This window comes from Opisthocomus hoazin, chromosome 29 (assembly GCF_030867145.1).
Source record: "Opisthocomus hoazin isolate bOpiHoa1 chromosome 29, bOpiHoa1.hap1, whole genome shotgun sequence".
Classification (NCBI taxonomy): domain Eukaryota; kingdom Metazoa; phylum Chordata; class Aves; order Opisthocomiformes; family Opisthocomidae; genus Opisthocomus; species Opisthocomus hoazin.
Window position 1 is genome coordinate 657346 of NC_134442.1, and position 16158 is coordinate 673503.

A 16158-nucleotide genomic window follows, 5' to 3' on the forward strand; every position below is an offset into this window, starting at 1 on the left:
ACCCGTGGGTGTCCCAGGGCACACATGGAGATCCCGCCTGGACCCGGGGAGTGACAGCTTTGCAGCCGCTCGTTCAGGCAAGGTGAGCACGCTTTGTTTTTGCCCTGCGTTAGTGGGGCACGAAGCACTCAGCCCAGCCCTTGAGCGGAGCTGTGCATGCTTTCAGCCAGCTGGCACTTGTGCCGCTGCTCAGGAGAGCCCCTGCAGGTGAAATTGCCGCCTTGGCTTGAAAAACAGGCCAGCACTTCCCTGCTCTTGGGCTGTTGTCCTCTGCCCTAGGTGATTCCTGCCCTGGCAAGTCCAAGAGACGCCTCTGTGAATGCCCGCCTGTGCAGTGCGTGTCCTTCTGGCCTGGGGCCGTCAAAGCAGATCTCCCTGCAGCTAAGTGATGGCTGGGAAATGCATACCCTTGCGGCCCCAGTGTCCTCCAGTGACAACCTGCTGGTCAGCTGAGTCCCCAGGGCTGGCTCAAAGCCTGCACAGCGGGACGAAACTGCTGCCTCACAAGACCTCTTTCTGTCCTACAAGAGGTCGATGGTGATAGCACCATCTGGAGGGCCCAAAGCTTTTTTTTAGGGTCCAAACCCTCCTTTGCAGGGTCAAACCCTCATTGATAAGTTGCAAGCTTCGCTTTTACAATTCACAGACTCCTTTTAAGGGACCAAAGCATTCTCTTGAAGGCCCAAAGTCTGATTTGGGTGTCAAAGGGCTCCTTTTTAGAGTCCAAAGCCTTATTTGTAGGGTCTAAAGTCTCCTTTCATGGCACCAAAGCCTCATTATCTGGATCCATAGCCTAATTTAGAGGATCCAGTCGGCAAGCTGGAGGGTCCAAAGCCTCATTTTAGCATCCAAACTGCTCATTTTGGGTACAAAGCCTCACTTGTTTAATGACCGAAGCCTCATTTGGAGGCTCCAAAGACCTGTTTTTAGCATACAGAGCCCTAGCTTTTGCCACCAAAACATCATGTGAGGGCAAAAGTCCTGATTTGAGGGTTCAGCATCTCATTTTCATTTCCAAAGCCTTATTTTCACATCCCAACGCCCCATGCTTCAGGCCCAAACTCTTTTTTGGAGAGTCCAAAGTCTCATTTCTAGGGCCAAACCCCTCTTACAGCTCTAGGCCTGCACTGGAGTGTTTCGTTTTATGGGGCAACAGAGGAACCAAGAGGTTCCCCTCCTTTGCAGGGCCCAAAGCGTCATTTGTAGACACTCTCCACCCATTTTAGGTCCCACAGCCTTATTCGCAGGGCGAAAATCCTCATTTTTTTGGGTCCAAAGCTGTCTTTTATTAGCCATAGTCTTTCTTAGGGCACACCGTTCCCTTGTTAGGGTTTAAACCCTCACTTTCAGAGCAGAAAGCATCTTTTTAGGATCCAAAGCTCTATTGGTAGTGACCTCCCCAGGGCCAGGACTCTGCGCTTCCCCTGGCTGCACTTGTTGGGGCTCTGCTGGGGCAGGGTGCGACCCTGGGCTGGTGCAGAGAGCAGCACCACGTCGTGACTCTGTGCAGGAGCAGGGTTTTGGGTGCCACCGTCGCGAGGCTGCGCCCAGCAGTGCAGGCTGGTCGGGGAGCAGCGCCCCGAGACGTGGGGGCAGAGGGTGAGGGAAGAGGGGGACAGGCGTGGGGTGCTGAGCGATGGGGCACGGGCTGGCCCTGGAGACCCCCGGGCTGGAGACATCTGCCCCGGGACCAGTGCAGAGCTGCAGGCCTGGAGCTGGGCAGCACTTGCCTTGGGGGAGAACAACAAAATAGTGCCTGGCACGCGCAGAAGGACCCCTCAGCATTCACATCCCACCCCTCCCTGTAAAAGAAAAGCTAAAAAGGGTGAGGACAGCAAAGCCATCTGCACTGTTGGTAACACTGAGACTTTTTCTGTCATTTGCATGCGTTTCTTGTATTTGGCTAATGGGATCTGGGAGCCCTTGAGGGCCAGCGTGTGCCGCAGCTGGTGGCCCAGTCCTGGTTCGGCCGTCTGGCGAGGGCCCCTCCAGGGTCCCTGGTGTGGTGCTGGCCTCTTGTTGGCTGGAAAGTCCTCGGAGCTGCTGGTGCTCCTCTTTGGGGGTGGCCGTGGCCCCCCGGGGGCGTTCCCTGCCCCAGCTGGTAGTGGAGGGCCTGGGCACAGCCTCCCCAGGCTCCTCCTGGGACTCTTCTTGCTCCGTGGGGATGGCAGCGGGAGCAGGGGGGCAGCTGCCAGGTGCCCACCAACAGCGGCGCAGGAGGTGCCGAGGAGCGCGTCCGTGCCGGATCTTGCAGGGCTGCTGGGGGAGGCAGAGACCCTCCTCAGGAGGCAGCGGGGCCGGGGGCATCTTGGTCAACATGGCCATGATGGTGTCTTCCACCATGGCTGCCTCCAACACCCTGTTGTCAAAGATCTGCTCCAGCTTCTGCTGGACCCAGGGCTGCAGGATCTGCAGGAGCATTGGGTGGTTCTGGAAAAGGTCCATCCCGTTCGGGATACAATATAATACAGACAATAATAAACTGTATAGCGCAGTCCCATACCTACCATACCCACAATACCCACAATAGCTGCAAAACAATAAAAACTACACAATACGTACTGTACAGAGCAATGCATACTCTACATACAGTAATCTACATGCAACATATTATAAAACAAAATACCTTAGAAAACTAAACACTCGAGAATGACCAAGCGCCACCCCCACCCCGTCCCTTGGCAATGACAGAGCCAGCGTGGAGCGTGCTCCATCTGTGTTTCGCTGTGCTTTGTGCAGGACAGGATGGCAGTGCTTGGCTATGCTTGGTTGATTTGGCTTGCACATCCCTGCTTGCCTGCCGCGGCTGTAAGCAGATTGGCTCTTCAGCCCCCAATCAGGTGCCTACTGCCTGTAGTAGTTCCGTTCTGCGGTGTCAGTTTCTTTGGGAAGGACCTGGTGGCAAGCGGCTGCGCAGAGCGGGGTGGCAGTGAACTTCCCAAAGAGGCTATGGTGCCACACTTGGTTTTCCCGGCTAGCTGTTAGCAGGCAGCACTGGGAGGCAGGCGCTGCTGCCTGCCACGAGGTCTGCAGAGCCTCGTCCCGCAAGCAGAGCATTCAGCGGGGGTCTGCTGGGGGTGTCCGAGCCCAGCTTCTGCCTCCCCTCCTGCTCGGAACCCTCCATGTTGCCCGCCCCCCCCTAGAATCCACCGTGCCCAGCACCCGGAAACAGCCACTCTGTGACATCAGCCACGGGGCCAAGGGTTCCCTGGGCAGCGGGACTGCTGCAGGCACTACGTCGGCTGCTGCACTGCTGGCCACCAGCTCTCGCTTCTTGCAGCTGCCACGTGCCGCTGGCAGCCATGAATTTTCTCCCCGTCCTGGTCCTGCTGGCCGTGTGCTGGCCGGCGTACGGCATGTGGGACAACTGTGGGTAAGTGGCCCGAGGCTCTGGGAGGCAGCTGGGGCAGCCCTTGTGGGCTTCACTGGCGGGTGCTCGCTTTTCCCCCTGGCCACACCAAAGCTTCCCAAACGCCATGTGGGAGCCTCAGTTCCTTGCCAGCAGCCAGGCCGCTGGCACAACTCGCCTACGGGGCTCAAGCACAAACAGGGGTAGATGGACGCATGCCCCACAGGGTTCCGCGGCCCTGCTGTCCATGCAGCGCCTGGTGGGGGGGAAGGGGGCTGACCTGCAGCCTCAACAGCAGCAAGCCACCGAGCAGGACATTCATCAGTTTCTGCTTACAGAGGGACCTGCGGGCACCGGCCCATGGATTCTTACTACGGCATGTCACGCGTCGTGGGTGGCACCGATGCCCAGCTAGGGGCCTGGCCCTGGATCGTCAGCATCCAGAAGCCCATCATAGGAGGCATAGCGCATGTCTGCGGAGGGTCGCTCATCAGCCCACAGTGGGTGCTGACAGCAGCCCACTGCTTCATCACGCCCGGGTAAGGAGGACCAGGGAACAGCCCCACAGCACTAGCACGTGCCCGCTCCACAGCAGCACGTGCTAGCGCCATCCCGCTTCCCTGCAGCACGCCCAGTGCCTGGGCACTGCCAAGCCCAGCTGAGAGACTGCTCGCGAGAGGGCTGGGCTCACGCCACGGCTTCCTAGCAGCCTCCCGCCCGACACTCCTTGTGCCCAAGGCGTGCTAGGGCAGTCGCACCCTCCGTAGCGCTGCCTTCCTCTCTGCCCTGTGCAGCAGAAGGCAGGCAACTGCTGGGCTGCTTGCAGCACGTGGCTGCGCTCCCTCTGACCCCTCTCTCCACCTGCCTTGCAGGCACATCACCATGTGGCACGTGGTGATCGGGGCCAGCCACTTGACTCAGCTGGGCCCTGAGACCCAAGTGCGCACTATTAAGCGGCTACTGGTTCACGAGCACTACTACAACATCACGCAGAGGAACGACATTGCCTTGCTGGAACTGGACCAGCCTGTCCTGTGCGGCTACTACGTGCAGCTTGCCTGTGTGCCCGACGCCTGGCTGAGAGTGTCGCAGCTGAGAAGCTGCTACGTCAGTGGCTGGGGTTCCGTGACTGCAAGAGGTGAGTTCCCAAAAGGGAGTGGTGTCCTGAGCGCAGGCTGGGCACACTGGGGAGGCGGGGTGGGCTTCCTGACAGCAGAGGCGAAAGCCAGAGTCGGGCTGCGGGGTGCATGCCGATGGAGAGGTGGGCCTGGCCCATTACCCCAAGCAAGACAGAAGGGAGACAGCAGCGGCACAGTGCCTCTGGAGACGCAAAGCCCAGCCCTAGGGCAGGGCTTCAGCCAGACGCCGGGGAGGCGGGGGGGGGGAGGAGAGGAGAACTGGCAGCGAGCTGCTGGCTGTTAACTCCTTTCTGTGCTGACAGCTGGGGGACCAAGTTATGTCCTGCAGGAGGCCAAGGTCCGCCTCATCGATATCAAGCTCTGCAACAGCAGCCGCTGGTACGGAGGGGCCATCCACAGCCACAACTTGTGTGCTGGCTATCCGCAGGGCGGCATCGACACCTGCCAGGTAGGAGCGTGCTACAAGTCCACCCCCAACAGCACAGGCAGCCCTGTGGCAACCGCCCAAACCTGCCCCAGCGCGTGCTTTGCCTGGCAAGTCAGCCTGCCACTGCTGGGTCCCCTCCACTCTTGGGGTTCACCTCCCCTTGCCCAGATGCAGGTCCTTGCCCAGGGCTGCCCTTGTCCCAGAGGCCTGGCTCTCTGCCCACAAAGCCCATCTAGTGCTCTTGGCAGCCCACAGCTCCAGAGCCCAATCCTGCAACATCCCCCTTCCACACATCCAGGATCACTGTGCAAAGAGGACAGAGAGAGAGCCCTGCCTGACTGGCCCACCACCCCCTGCCAGACAAGCTTCTGTAGGCTCCAGCACCTGAGCAGAGCCTTTGTGTGCAGTCAGGACAGCTCTGGCAGCTGCTGCGGGAGAGAAGGAGCCAGCCAGAGTGCTGACCGGGGCCACCCAACACCACCTTAACCCTCTCTCCTCCGCTGCAGGGTGACAGCGGTGGTCCTCTGGTCTGCAAAGATAACACCAACGACTACTTCTGGCTTGTTGGAGTGACCAGCTGGGGGAGAGGCTGTGCCAGACCAAACCAGCCTGGAGTCTACACCTCCACGCAGCACTTCTACGACTGGATCCTGCTACAGATGGGACTGCGCTCAGCAAGAAGAGATAGTCCAACAGCACAGCCATGGAGTCATTTTCTCTCCACCTCAAGCCCCTCTCAGAGGCCAAGGCCAACACCAGCACCAACACAGTCGGGCAGCATTAGCTCCTGTCCATTTCCACGCCAGAAGCTGGTGGAATTCTTTACTCTTCTGAAGGAGCTCCTGCAGTTCCTCAGGGGAAAAAAGGCTTGAGGAGCAGGATCAACAGGAACCAGCGCAGGCTGCACTGGACCATGATCATTTCCTTCTGGGGCAATGCCTGCTGCTCCAAAGGCAGCCTCGGCATCAAAGGCCTGCTCTGTGCTGCCCGCTCTCCTCCCTGTGGAGGATGAAGCATTAAAGGACTGGGGACATGTGAGCAATCCAGCATTTCTCTAGAAGGCCATGAAGCCTTAGCCTAAGGCCACAGAGCCTTAGCATAAGGCCGCAAGGGCATCCAGAGGACAAACTGCGGTTGGAATGAGGAAGTAAGAATGCAGAGACAAACAACTCCCAGATGCCGAAGAGGAACTTGCCGCCTGCAAGAAGGCCACGAGCACTGCGCGTGAGCTAGTGACGCACACCAATCATAATCGAGTTACTATGTGAGTTAAATTGATTATCACCAATGGGGAATCGCCGCATATGTAGTGGGGAATATAAAAGTGAGCTATCTGAGGCTAATAAACGGCTTGTACGTGATCACATTGATCATCGTGTCGAGTCCGGTTCTTCCTCCGCAACATTTCCCAGTGCACACAAATGCTGAAGCTGACTTAGTTCTTGGAATAAAGTTGCCAGGTTTCACAGTTAACCGTGCCTGAGTCCAATTCACTCTCGTGCGCAAGGCAAGGATTTCCACGCCCGGCAAAATGAGGCTGCAGGCAGTCAAGGAGGGCACAAAGGGCAAGAGTCGCTCAGCAGGGCTGACACCATGCCTGGTCAGACAGGAGCGTGCTCAGAGCCACCATGGCATGAAGAAGACTGGCACATTGAGGCTAGAAAGAGGATGCAAAATAATGATGTGACATGCAGACAACTCTGGGGATGATGATTAGGACCTGGTTGAAGCCTTTGCTAAATGGAAAGATGAAAGAAAGCTGGCAGGAGTTACAGTGCCATGAGGAAGAGCCAGATGTCACCAGAAGTTAAGGGGGAATGATGTGAGAGGTGGCCAGACTTCAGCGATATCTGAAGGAAGAGCCGGGGTCATTCTGGGGAGAGGACTCTGGCAGGGACAGCTGTAGCCAGGAAACCACTGCAGTAATGCCACGCAAGGCCAAGATGACCTAGCTAACAGCCCCTGAAAGACCCAATTTGTTCCCAGATGTGACAGACCTGGGAGCAAGGGGGACTAGTAGGCGGGGCTAGGTCCCTTGATTGGGAGGAGACAAGGGCAGAGAAAGTGAGGAGCCAAGGAAGTCGAGGGGGATGAATAAGTGTGGAAAATGGAGAGAAGGGGGGCTCAAGAAGCTCGTCCTTGAGCATAAGCAAAGTGCCGGTTGCTTAGCTTGTTTGGCTGAACCCTGTCCCTACTCCCCAAAGCCTGTCCGACCTTCTTCTTGAGAGCCATTCCACATCCTTTTCTGTGTGGCCCCGCTCTGTACCTGCTAGAGGGGTGGGTCTAGCGGCCTGGCTGCTGGCGATGGCAGAAGGGAACACAGGTCATAGGGACCCCGCAGTTGGAAAGACCGAGTGTCTCGGGCCAGCTCCTGGTGGGAGCGCTGTGTGCGTGCGCAGTGCACTAGCGAACCTGAAGCTGGCCTAGCTCTCGAGCAAGAGGACAGAGACCTTTTCAGTCCCGTGGGTGGCATGTGGCTGCAGCCTACCTGACTGATCAGCCCCAGCATTCACAGACCTTACAAGAGGACCAGGCCTGCCAACCACCGGCCACATCTCCACCTGCTGGAGTCAGGAAGGACTTGGAGGTGCTTGACCACGCATACCCCGAACTGCTTCCCACCTAGGCACGTCCCCTCTGCACTACCTGTTTGGGGGCTGTGGTGATTAGGGACAGGGCTCAGCCAAACAAGCAAAGCTGTCTCTGCCAGAGTGCTCTCCCCAGAATGACCCCAGCTCTTCCTTCACATATTGCTGAAGTGTGCCCACCTCTCACACCATTCCCTCTTAACCACCTGCAAAAATCTGCTGCTGGCATCACAGAGTATCCACAGAAGACAAGTGACGTTCTCCAAGGCCACCTTCCGCCTGCTCTAAGCAGATATCGGGCACCACCTTCAGGTCAATTTTTGAAAACCAAAGCAGCGTGGAGTGCGGTTTGTTTGGGGACGTCTTCTAGTGCCTATGAAGCCATGCTGCTTCCAATTGCACGTCTGTGGCCACGCATAGCAGGCAGTGCGACTGCCCGCACCAGTGTTGGCCCAGAAGAGCAATGTAGCTGGTAGACCCTCAGTCTTAACCTGCCATCTGGTTCACCTCCGTTTCTGTCTTGTCTCCTGTCTCTCAGTGCTCTTCCCTCTGCCAGGCACTCTTCCCAGTCACTCCATCACCTGCCAGTGCTTTTCGCTGTTCTCGTGTTTCGATGGCAGGTGGTACCTTGAAAGCAGTGTCCCAGCCATGGGACCTGCACCTATTTCTCTCCTTTCGCCTCTTTGTGCTCTGGCTGCGAGACACTTTCTTTGACCTCAGAGGCCCTTTGTGCCTGGCTCTCTCCTGCTGCTAAAGCCTGTTCCTGCAAGAGAAGAGGCAATTAGTTGGTGTCTTCTCCCTGCTATCTCACCTGCATCTCCCTGGCCTGGGCAGCTGGTGGGAACTGTCACCATCAGCCCCAGCTGTCTTAGAAGTCCTCTCCTGGCTCTGGGTGTGCTTGGCATCGAACGTGGTTCCTGAAGGAGAAGAGCAAAACTCCAAGTAACTCCTGGGCACCAACCTGCTGGGAGAGCTCATTTGAAGGCAGGTTGGCAGCAAGCCCCAAGGCTGCTCCAGGGGTGCTCCCTGTCCCGAGCTCAGCCACAGGTCCCACACCCGGCTCTCTTGTTACCAAGAGGGATTTGCTTGCATTTTCCTTTTCTTGTAATTCGTGCGTGGGTGCTGGGAAAAGAGGCAGCAGAAGGACGCACTGGCTAAAACCCGTTCTTACTGCCAGTCATAAAGGTGCCTCTCGCCTGGGAGCACGAGAAGGACCCCGTGTTACCACTCTCCATTCCTTACAGGCAGTCTGAAGACTATTCACATATTCATTTTCATACACCACCAAAGTTTTAGCCTCATGTCCCAGCAGTTTTTTTAGAAAAACGTACAATTTAAAAACGTTTTAGAATATGAAGACACCATCTGAAGTCTCCAGCGATGTCTGAAATGTTTTGAGTTGGCTTTGTCCTGTTTCCTTAGATGCTGAAATATAAGTTATAACAGCACCACACTCGATCACTTCTCTTTTTTTCACATGTCACACAGTGGAATAGAGATGAGAGATCTCCCAGGGAAGTGACAAAAAAGCGGGCCCTGAGCTGGAAGCCACGTGTAGCTGTGTCAGCATGGCACTGTGCTCAGAGCTAAAATCAGTACAATACATAGGCAACCAAGCAGCTCTTTCTGCAAGGTACAATTCCATGTCATACTGACAGAAGTAGATCGTGAGAGTGCCTTGCAATTCTTAAAATGCACAATATTGCATGGCATAGACATGTCTGTTGTCTTTGCCTGCAGCAGAAGGCTGGAGTGGAAGGAAGACACAGAGGGGACTCCTCACAGAGTCAACATGGAAAGAGTAAGAAGAGGGGAAAAAGTCCCAGAAGCAAAGGTCAAACACATCACCAAGGCATTAAGCTTATTAGCTTGCGGTGCGGTACAGACTGCTTGTTTTCTTTAATAACACTTGATTTTGATTGTGATAAACCACAATACAAACCAAAACACCATACAGCAGTCAATGCAATAAAAAATACAGTACGTACAATAAACGCAACGCCAGGCCCTGCAATACATACCATGCAACTCAACACATACGATACGTACAATACAACACATGCATTACAATAATGCCGTAGCATGACATACAACACAATATAGGATACAACACCAGCACCACAACACAACACGCACAGCACATACAATAGAAAATACAACACACGCATCACATACAACACATGCTACAGCATACACTGTGTACTGCATACAGTCAAATGCATACAGTACTAAAGACAGTACAAACCAAAATACAATGCCTACAACACAAACACAGGATATAAACAAGGCAATCTACGCCGCACCATACAACACCGTATCATCCAATACCATACAACACACAGTAGGCACCACACGATAAACAATACAATACCGACACAGCATGCAGTACATACAATGCCTGCATACAGTACAGTGCATACCCTAACCTTCATCAAATAGAATACAATAGATACAGTGCAGAACATAAAATACAATACACCATATACCATACGTGACAGACAATGCAATGCATACTAGACAATACAAATCCCAGTAGTCGAGAAAATACAGTACAAGAAACACCATTCCATATATTCTGTACAAAATAATACATACAATACCTACAATAAAATCAATGCCTTACTGTACAATACATTAAAGAGAACACGTAAAATACATTATGACACATAAAATACATAAAATGCAATACAAAATGCAGTGTAACATTATACCATACAATACCATACCATACAATAGATACCATACAGTACAATATAATACAAACTACAATACAAAGAATACAATAAAAACCAGCAGACCATACCATAGAATACAATAAACCCCATACTGTATATACCATACAGCACATGCAATACTTACGAAAAATAAATACCATGCCATGCAATAGAATACATACAGAAAATGCCATACCATAAAATAAAGCGCAAAATTCACTCAGCCTTCTCTCCCTAGACTCAGGTTTGTGCCTGTGGATGGAGGCTGCCCATGCTTCACAGACTCCCATGCCCCATGGGCCAAGTGCCCACCCCTCCTCTGCCACTCCTTGGTACACTTCATGCTTCACACTTCTGATCTTCAGAGCACTGCACCAATATTAACTAATCTTCTCTCAAATTTCTTTTACCTTCTTCCACATACGCTTCCTGTGTTGTTGCCTCATGAAGATGTCTTTGGCCTGCTCTTGTCCCTGAATTGTTATTTTTTTACTTTGAATTTGATATGTTATATAATCTGTGGGGTTGATCCTGGGGTTTGATTTACCTTGAAGATCTCAAAATGCAATCCAGCCTTACAATCGATCTATAACAAATGAAGGACTATCTTGACATTGCAATAATAGATAAAACAGACTGTCTGAAAGAGGCTTGTGTGCAGCTTGGGTATTTGAGAGGACTAGACTGAAGAAATTCAGAACTGTCATAACATGACTGCACTAACTTTTCCGGTAATTGTCTGAACCAGTATCAACTAAATTTTGAAAAAAAAAAGCATGTTGGAGGTTGATCATAGAATCACAGAATCACAGATGGTAGAGGTTGGAAGGGACCTCTGTGGGTCATCTAGTCCAACCCCCCTGCCCAAGCAGGGTCACCTACTATAGGCTGTAGAGGACCTTGTTCAGGCGGGTCTTGAATATCTCCGAGAAGGAGACTCCACAACCTCCCTGGGCAGCCTGTTCCAGTGCTCTGTCACCCTCAGAGGGAAGAAGTTCTTCCTCATGTTCAGACGGAACTTCCTGTGCTTCAGTTTGTGCCCGTTGCCCCTTGTCCTGTCACTGGGCACTACTGAAAAGAGCTTGGCCCCATCCTACTGACACCCACCCTGCAGATATTTGTAAGTATATATTAGGTGCCCTCGCAGCCTTCTCTCTTCAAGCTGAACAAGCCCAGCTCCCTTAGCCTCTCCTTATAGGAGAGATGTTCCAGTCCCTTCACCATCCTCGTAGCCCTTCGCTGGACTCTCTCCAGTAGCTCTTCATCTTACTTGAACTGGGGAGCCCAGAACTGAACACAGTTCCAGATGGGGCCTCACCAGGGCAGTGTGAAGGGGAAGAAAATCCTCCCTCGACCTGCTGGCCACACTCCTCCTAATGCATCCCAGGATCCCATTAGCTTTCTTGGCAGCCATGGCATACTGCTTGCTCATGGTTAACCTGTCGTTCACCAGGACAACCAGATCCCTCTCCGCACAGCTGCTCTCCAGCAGATCCACTCCAAGCCTGTACTGATGCATGGGGTTGTTCCTCCCCAGGAGCAGGACTCTGCATTTGCCTTTGTTGAACCGCATCAGGTTCCTCTCTGCCCAACTTTCCAGTCTATCTAGGTCACGCTGAATGGCAGCACAGCCTTCTGGTGTATATACCACACCTCCCAGTTTGGTGTCATCAGCAAATATGCTGAGGGTACATTCTAACTCTTCATCCAGGTCGTTGATGAAGAAGTGAAACAAGACTGGGCCTAGTACTGACCCCTGAGGGACACCACTAGTTACCGGTCTCCAACTAGACTCAGCGCCGCTGACTACAACCCTCTGAGTTCTGCCATTCAGACAGTTCTCAATCCACTTCACCAACCACTCATCTAGCCCACACTTCCTGAGCTTCCCTAGAAGGATATTATGGGAGACTGTGTCGAAAGCCTTGCTGAAGTCAAGGTAGAAAACATCCACGGCTCTAACTTCATCTAGCCAGCCAGTCATGCCATCGTAGAAAGCTATCAGATTAGTCAGGCATGATTTCCCCTTGGTGAAGTCATGCTGACTACTCCTGATAACCTTCTTTTCCTCCACTTGCTTGATGATGGCCTCCAGGATAAGCTGCTCCATCACCTTTCCCGGGATGGAGGTGAGGCTGACCGGCCTGTAGTTCCCTGGGTCCTCCTTCTTGTCCTTTTAGAAGATTGGAGTGACATTGGCCTTTCTCCAGTCCTCGGGCACCTCTCCTGTCCTCCAGGACCTCTCAAAGATGATGGAGAGTGGCTCAGCAATGACATCTGCCAGCTCCCTCAGCACTTGTGGGTGCATTCCATTGGGGCCCATGGATTTGTGGGTATCCAGATTGTTTAATCGATCCCTCACACAGTCCTCCTCAACCAAGGGAAAGTCGTCCTCTCTCTAGGTTTCTTCTCTTACCTCCAGGGCCTGGGATTCTTGAGGGCCTGCCTTGACACTGAAGACTGAAGCAAAGAAGGCATTCAGTAGCTCTGCCTTCTCTGCATCCTCTGTCACCAGGACACCCACCTCATTCAGCAGCGGCCCCACATTGTCCCTAGCCTTTCTTTTGCTGCTGATGTACTTGAAGAAGCCCTTCTTGTTGTTTTTGACATCCCTTGCCAGCTCCAATTCCAAGTGGGTCTTGGCCTTCCTCGTCACATCCCTGCACGCTCTCACCACGTTTTTGTACTCTTCCCAAGTGGCCTGCCCCTCTTTCCACATTCCACGGACCTTTCTCTTCCACCTGATCTCCACTAGAATCTCCTTGTTCAACCATGCAGGTCTCCTTCCTCCTTTGTTATACTTCTTTCTCAGGGGGATGCACCGCTCCTGAGCGTGGAGGAAGTGACATTTAAACAGCGACCAGCACTCTTGGACCTTCCTGCCTTCGAAAGCCCTGACCCATGGGATTCTTCCCAGTAGCTCCCTGAAGACGCCAAAGTTAGCCCTTCTGAGGTCCAAGGTTTTGATCCTGCTTATCGCCCTGCTTCCTCCATGCAGGATTCTGAACTCGACCATTCCATGGTCACTGCAGCTGAGTCTACCTCCGACCTTCACAGCCTCCACCAGTCCCTCCTTGTTTCTTAATACAAGGTCCAGTAGAGTGCCTTTCCTTGTGGGTTCCTTCACCACTTGCGTCAGAAAGTTATCATCGATGCTCTGTAAGAACCTCCTGGATTGTGCCTGACTAGCTGTATGGTCTTCCCAGCTGATGTCAGGGTGGTTGAAGTCCCCATGAGAACCAGGGCCTGTGATTTTGAGGCTGCTTGTAGCTGCCTGTAGAAAGCCTCATCAATTTCCTCCTCCTGGTCAGGTGGCACTGTAATGTCACCCGTGTGAGACTGTCCCTTAATTCTTATCCACAAGCTCTCAACTCGTTCCTCATTTGCCCCCAGGCCAACCTCAATGCATTCCAGTTGCTCCCTCACATATAGAGCAACTCCACCACCTCTCCTTGTTGGCCTGTCTTTCCTAAAGAGTCTGTAGCCATCCATGACAGCATGCCAGTCATGCGAGTTGTCCGACTGCGTTTCTGTGATGGCGACCAAGTCATAGCCGTCCTGCTGTATAATGGCTTCCAGCTCCTCCTGTTTTTGCTCATGCTACGTGCGTTGGTATAGACACACTTGAGCTGGACAGCAAATCTCACCCCTGACCCTGGCACGCCAAACCTGGGCTCTTCCCTAGTGAGCTGGGTGATGTCCCCTTCCCCCTTTGAACCTCGTTTAAAGCCCTCTCAATGAGCCCCGCCAGCTCTGTTTAAAGCCCTCTCAATAATCCCCACAGCCTGTCCGACCTTCTTCTTGAGAGCCATTCCACATCCTTTTCTGTGTGGCCCCGCTCTGTACCTGCTAGAGGGGTGGGTCTAGCGGCCTGGCTGCTGGCGATGGCAGAAGGGAACACAGGTCATAGGGACCCCGCAGTTGGAAAGACCGAGTGTCTCGGGCCAGCTCCTGGTGGGAGCGCTGTGTGCGTGCGCAGTGCACTAGCGAACCTGAAGCTGGCCTAGCTCTCGAGCAAGAGGACAGAGACCTTTTCAGTCCCGTGGGTGGCCTGTGGCTGCAGCCTACCTGACAGATCAGCCCCAGCATTCACAGACCTTACAAGAGGACCAGGCCTGCCAACCACCGGCCACATCTCCACCTGCTGGAGTCAGGAAGGACTTGGAGGTGCTTGACCACGCATACCCCGAGCTGCTTCCCACCTAGGCACGTCCCCTCTGCACTACCTGTTTGGGGGCTGTGGTGATTAGGGACAGGGCTCAGCCAAACAAGCAAAGCTGTCTCTGCCAGAGTGCTCTCCCCAGAATGACCCCAGCTCTTCCTTCACATATTGCTGAAGTGTGCCCACCTCTCACACCATTCCCTCTTAACCACCTGCAAAAATCTGCTGCTGGCATCACAGAGTATCCACAGAAGACAAGTTACATTCTCCAAGGCCACCATCCGCCTGCTCTAAGCAGATATCGGGCACCACCTTCAGGTCAATTTTTGAAAACCAAAGCAGCGTGGAGTGCGGTTTGTTTGGGGACGTCTTCTAGGGCCTATGAAGCCATGCTGCTTCCAATTGCACGTCTGAGGCCACGCATAGCAGGCAGTGCGACTGCCCGCACCAGTGTTGGCCCAGAAGAGCAATGTAGCTGGTAGACAGCAAGGACACGGAGCCTGTCAGAGGGTGTTGCGGTGGCAGACAGAGCCAGCGTGGAGCGTGCTCCATCTGTGTTTCGCTGTGCTTTGTGCAGGACAGGATGGCAGTGCTTGGCTATGCTTGGTTGATTTGGCTTGCACATCCCTGCTTGCCTGCCGCGGCTGTAAGCAGATTGGCTCTTCAGCCCCCAACCAGGTGCCTACTGCCTGTAGTAGTTCCGTTCTGCGGTGTCAGTTTCTTTGGGAAGGACCTGGTGGCAAGCGGCTGCGCAGAGCGGGGTGGCAGTGAACTTCCCAAAGAGGCTATGGTGCCACACTTGGTTTTCCCGGCTAGCTGTTAGCAGGCAGCACTGGGAGGCAGGCGCTGCTGCCTGCCACGAGGTCTGCAGAGCCTCGTCCCGCAAGCAGAGCATTCAGCGGGGGTCTGCTGGGGGTGTCCGAGCCCAGCTTCTGCCTCCCCTCCTGCTCGGAACCCTCCATGTTGCCCGCCCCCCCCTAGAATCCACCGTGCCCAGCACCCGGAACCAGCCACTCTGTGACATCAGCCACGGGGCCAAGGGTTCCCTGGGCAGCGGGACTGCTGCAGGCACTACGTCGGCTGCTGCACTGCTGGCCACCAGCTCTCGCTTGTTGCAGCTGCCACGTGCCGCTGGCAGCCATGAATTTTCTCCCCGTCCTGGTCCTGCTGGCCGTGTGCTGGCCGGCGTACGGCATGTGGGACAACTGTGGGTAAGTGGCCTGAGGCTCTGGGAGGGAGCTGGGGCAGCCCTTGAGGGCTTCACTGGCGGGTGCTCGCTTTTCCCCCTGGCCACACCAAAGCTTCCCAAACGCCATGTGGGAGCCTCAGTTCCTTGCCAGCAGCCAGGCCGCTGGCACAACTCGCCTACGGGGCTCAAGCACAAACAGGGGTAGATGGACGCATGCCCCACAGGGTTCCGCGGCCCTGCTGTCCATGCAGCGCCTGGTGGGGGGGAAGGGGGCTGACCTGCAGCCTCAACAGCAGCAAGCCACCGAGCAGGACATTCATCAGTTTCTGCTTACAGAGGGACCTGCGGGCACCGGCCCATGGATTCTTACTACGGCATGTCACGCGTCGTGGGTGGCACCGATGCCCAGCTAGGGGCCTGGCCCTGGATCGTCAGCATCCAGAAGCCCATCATAGGAGGCATAGCGCATGTCTGCAGAGGGTCGCTCATCAGCCCACAGTGGGTGCTGACAGCAGCCCACTGCTTCATCACACCCGGGTAAGGAGGACCAGGGAACAGCCCCACAGCACTAGCACGTGCCCGCTCCACAG